General features: G+C 45.5%; 1 pseudogene; it reads left to right on the top strand.

Annotated features, from left to right (window-relative positions):
- Positions 1-4,463: 4,463 nt before the first annotated feature.
- LOC107120983 lies at positions 4,464-4,737 on the top strand (annotated as a pseudogene).
- Positions 4,738-5,090: the final 353 nt, after the last annotated feature.

Genomic DNA, 5,090 nt, shown 5'->3' with positions numbered 1-5,090 from the left:
GAGGGAGACAGCGCTAGCCGCTCTCCCCAGGTCAGCTGATGGGGCCCTGGATTCGCCCTCCCCCCCCCGTCTCCCCAGACAACACTGTGTTTTTGATACGTAGGGGTGCCAACCAGTGTTCCCTCTAAGCTGAGTTAGTGTGAGCTAGCTCACAGGTTTTTTAGCCTCGGGCTCACACATTTTTGTCTCAGCTCAGGAAGGAGGGCTCCAGAGCCAACTCATTTATGCAGCAGCCAAATCGCTCCCTCACAGCTTCAATGCCCGTAGCTCCCAAAGTAGAATTCTTGCTCACAAGACTCTGCAGCTTAGAGGGAACATTGTATTGTGAGCTACTGACATTACAGCTGTGAGCGAGCGATTTGGCTACTGCATCAATTAGTTTGCTCTGGAGCCCTCCTTCCTGAGCTAAGACAAAAAATGTGTGAGCCGGAGAGACTAAAAAACTGTGAGCTGGCTCATACTGACTCAGTTTAGAGGGAACACTGGGTGGGACCTGGAAATCTTTTGGAATTGCAGCCGATCTCCAGACGGCGAAGATCAGTTCCCCTGGAGGAAAATGGCTCCTTTGGAGGGTGGCCTCTGTGGCATTATAGCCTGCTGAGAAGCCCTCCTTTCCCCAGCCCCACATCTCCCGGAATTTCTCAACCCCCCCCGGTCACCTCCTGCCTGCCTCTTACCCCCCAGTTAGGGGGATTGCAACCTCTCACTCTCAGCGTTGTCTGTGGGGAGTTCTGTGCAGGGGAGTTTTGCCCTGCAAAGATGTGCACTGCCTTTTAAAAGGGGGCGGGCTTCTGCACAGGCGGAGGCCACTCCCACCCTGAAGGAAACAGGAGAAGGAAGGGGAAGGAAAGAGGGTAGTTCTGGCGATGGCTTTTTACATGGAACCGCTCAACGGGCTTAGAAGCTGGCAACCTCAACTTTGGCTGTTCTCTCTGCCTAGTGAATACTTTATTTACTTCATTTGTACCCCACCTTTCTACCCAGTGGGCACCCAAAAGTGGCTTGCATCATTCTCCTCTCCTCTATTTTATCCTCACAACACCCTGAGGAAGGTTAGGCTGAGAGAGTGTGACTGGACCAAGGTCACCCAGCGAGTTCCCATGGCAGGGTGGGGATTCGAACCTGGGTCTCCTGGATCTTGGTCTGACATGCTAACCACTACACCACACTGGCTTTCTAGGGTCCAAACTATCTGTTACGGGATATTCCTACAGCCAGACTCGAGTCCGTTAGCACCTTAGAGGCCAACAAGATATCTGGGCTATCAGCTGTCGAGAGTCAAAGCTCCCTTGGTCAGATACGAGTCGGAATTGAGATCTCTGGGTCCCTTATATCCCAGTCAGCTGTGGGAGGGGTGTTGCGAGGGAGGAACACAGGATGCAGAAATACAACGCGCATTGTAATATCAGTTTGTGCAAGTTTTTTGTGAGGTTGATGGATTTCCACTCCTCGGTTCCTATGCATGCTAGGTAGGCTGTGTCTTGAGTGGAAGAAGGGTTAATGGGAAAAGGGTATTTAAATCCTTTGGGGCCTCTTTCAGCTCGGAATTGTCTCCTTTGAGCTGTGCTCCTCAATCCATGAGGGAAAAGATGCAGTGTCTTGAGTGGAAGAAGGGTTAATGGGGAAAGGGTGCTTAAATCCTTTGGGTCTTCTTTCAGCTCAGAATTGTCTCCTTTGAGCTGTGCTCCTCAATCCATGAGGGAAAAGATGCAGTGTCTTGACAGGAAGAAGGGTTAATGGGGAAAGGGGTGCTTAAATTCCTTGGGATCTCTTTCAGCTCGGAATTGTCTTCTTTGAGCTGTGCTTTTTAATCCACAAAGGAAATGATGCAGTATCTTGAGTGGAAGAAGGGTTAATAGGGGGAAAGGGTGCTTAGATCCTTTGGGGTCTGTTTCAGCTCGAAACTGTTTTCTTTGAGCTATGCTTTTTTATTAAATCCTATCTCTTCTTCTCTCTTCTCTTCATTGTTGCAATGGCTTGTTGTTTTATTATTTTAATTGTAAGCCTCCTCAAGTTGGATTCTGAATTTTCCTAAATAAAAAAATAACATTCAGATTCTTGGATCAGTGGTCACGGCCCCAAATCTCCCCCCTCTCTAACACATGTGCACATATACTCACATAATTACATACTGCTTATGCTCTTCTGCAAAGGATTGAGGGATGGGCTCTCTCTTGGTAATTCGGTATTCAATTATTTTGTCTAGTCAGGTTTAAAAAACAGACAGCTGTGGCCTCCCAAATTCAGCACACATAAGTCAACTTATGAACACAAAGTTTCTTCCAAGCCAGAGATATTCAGCTCAGGGTTGCATTCTGTAACACTGTGAGTGCAATCCTAAAGAAAGTTATACCCTTCTAAGTCCAAATGGCTTTAGAAGAGTGTAACACTACTTAGGGTTGCACTGTGTATCAGTTTACTCTGTAATTACCTATACTCCGTTGTTTTGAAAAGTTACAGTGTGTGTTCTTTATTCAAAGATACACTTGAAAAATGCAGTTTTCCTACAATATGATACCATTCACTGCTTCAATACAGACTAGGGCTCCCGACCTCCAGGTGGGGCCTGGAGATCTCCCAGGATTTCAACTGATTTCCAGACAATAGAGAACAGCTCCTGGGGAGAAAATGGCTGCTTTGGAGAGTAAACTCCATGGCATCAAGTCCCTGTGGGGGTCCCTCCTTTTCCTAAACCCCACCCTCTGCAGGCTCCACCCACAAATCTCCAGGAATTTCATTGGCAATCCTAAAATAGACTGTAGCAATGGCAGTATAATGTATACAGATTGACATGCATGCACACTAGAGTGATGAGATATGGCCAGAGTGACCAAAGCCTCTAGAGACAAGATTTGAGTCTCCATAAGCTTCAGGACTGGGACCTGAAACCTTGGGAGGGCAGAACTAAAAAGTCACTAACAACATTTTAACAAGCCACTTTCCAAAAGGTAACACCAGGGACGAAACAAGGACAGCTATTTACCAGGGGCAAGGACCTGAAATTAGGGACTGCTTTTGCTCAGCATGGGCAGAGGCACAAATTTGCTGTCTGTGGAATGCTACCATGTAGGGAGAACAGTCTCTCTAGTCCAGTCTTCTGCCAGATGTAGGGTTGCCAGCTCTGGTTTGGGAAAAACCTGGAGATTTGGGGGCGAAGCCTGGGGAGGGGAGGGACCTCAGCAGGGTATAATGCCATAGAGCCTACCCTCCAAAATATCAATTTTCTCCAGGGGAACCGATCTGGGTCCTCTGAAGACTAACTGTAATAGTGAGAGCTCCAGGTGCCACCTGGAGGTTGACAAACCTAGCCAGATGTGTCAGTTTTTCTTGCACAGAGAATCTTTTTTAAAGGTGAGGGAGCTTCCCAATTTTGAATTATAAAGCAGTACAGTCCAAGGTGTGTTGTAGTATCATTGCCCTGCTTCTGAACACCCAGATTCGTCTTAAGTATTCTGGATAATCCTCTTGTGAACATTAGCTGTGTGTGAAAGCATATCACTTGCAGTTGCCTTTTAAAAGGCTGGAAAATAGGGATACAATTTTATCCAGCCAATACATGGAACATAAAACGCATTCTTATCAAATCGTGTTGCATATCGTAAAAGCATTCCAGGAAGAAGATACATGTAATAAAGATAACAAGGATTAAACCAGCATTATGTTTTCCTTTGCAGAGTCATTAGACAAACTCATTAGATCCAAAAAAAAATCCATCATCCTTTCAAAAGAAGAACTTCTTAGCTTTTTTTAAAAAAATAGAAATTATCTTTTGTAAAGATGGTGGATATTTTTAATTGTTTAATCCAAAAATAGCCATTTTTAAAGACTGATATGGCTTGAAATACCCTATTTGTTTGTTTGTTTAAACTGTGGAATGAACAATCACTTGCTGCAAATTAAATCACAGCAAAATGTGTGCAAACTATTGCCCTCATTTTGTTTTTCCTAAATTCAAATGTTCCCTGCGCTTACTCTCTAATTAACGTCACTGTACACACAGCTGGCGAGACCCATGTTTTGGGAAAGTCACAACGAGCCAAGGCTGAAGTGGGGGAATGTGTGGGATACAGGCTATTCCACCTTCGTAGCACACCAATACTGGCCCCAAAAGTCAGCCTGTGCACACCCAATTCTTAGTAATAATCTTATAACGAGAAAGTGCAGTTGGCACACAGCAGAGGACGGATGGGCTTGCCCCTTATCATTTTTGGTGGTGCATTATGTGCTGTACTATGTGAATATCCTTAGCACTGGGGTGCAAGCCCATATACCATGCCAATGGTTTTAAACTTACTGCTTCTGGAAAACCCTTTTTAAAAACATTAATGAGGAACCCCTGGGAACCCGTCAAAGGCTTCCAACATCCATGATAGGCCTCCAGTCAACAATTCCTGTCTCCGCCTTCTCCAACACCTGCCCCTCCTGGTTGCTTTCTCGATCAACTTCCAACTTAAACTGTCAAGATGGCATGCCCCCTGGACCAAGCTCTTGCCATCCTGGTTGCTGTTCTTCATGAGTATGTCAGCAAAGAAGGTGACAGGAACACCCTGAACAAGAAGGAGTTGAAGAAACTGATCCAGAAGGAGTTGACCATTGGACCACACTTGAATGATGCTGAGATTCAAGGACTGATGGCTGATCTCAATCGCAACAAAGACCAAGGTGGTGAACTTCCAGGAATATGTGACCTTCCTTGGTGCCTTGGCAATGATTTACAATGAGGCATTGAAGGACTAATCGTAGACGAGCCCAGCTAGATCAAGGCAGCATGGCCTAGATGAACAGGAAGTGCCTCTGTAAGCAGTTTTGTGTCTAATAAAAATTGATTTTTGTAATGTTAAAAAAATAGATTCCCTCTAGTCCCCATTACACCACCAGACACAACAACCCAAACAGCCTAAGGAAAATCACGTGACTTGCCTGCCATCACACGTCCCCAGGATGATCAGGACTATAAGGGTTAGGGATAAGGGAATTTTGACCTCCAATCTCCCCCTCCCCCATCATACCATTATCTGCTCAAGAAATAGAGTATTCAGAGATGCATTTTTAAGGCATACGTTCCTTTCATACAGGTTGCTTGACAGACC

Source organism: Gekko japonicus, unplaced genomic scaffold, assembly GCF_001447785.1.
Source record: "Gekko japonicus isolate JY-2015 unplaced genomic scaffold, Gekko_japonicus_V1.1 scaffold137, whole genome shotgun sequence".
NCBI classification, from domain to species: Eukaryota; Metazoa; Chordata; class Lepidosauria; order Squamata; family Gekkonidae; genus Gekko; species Gekko japonicus.
The sequence above is the reverse complement of the archived record's forward strand: the minus strand, read 5'-3'. Positions and strand labels throughout refer to the sequence as shown.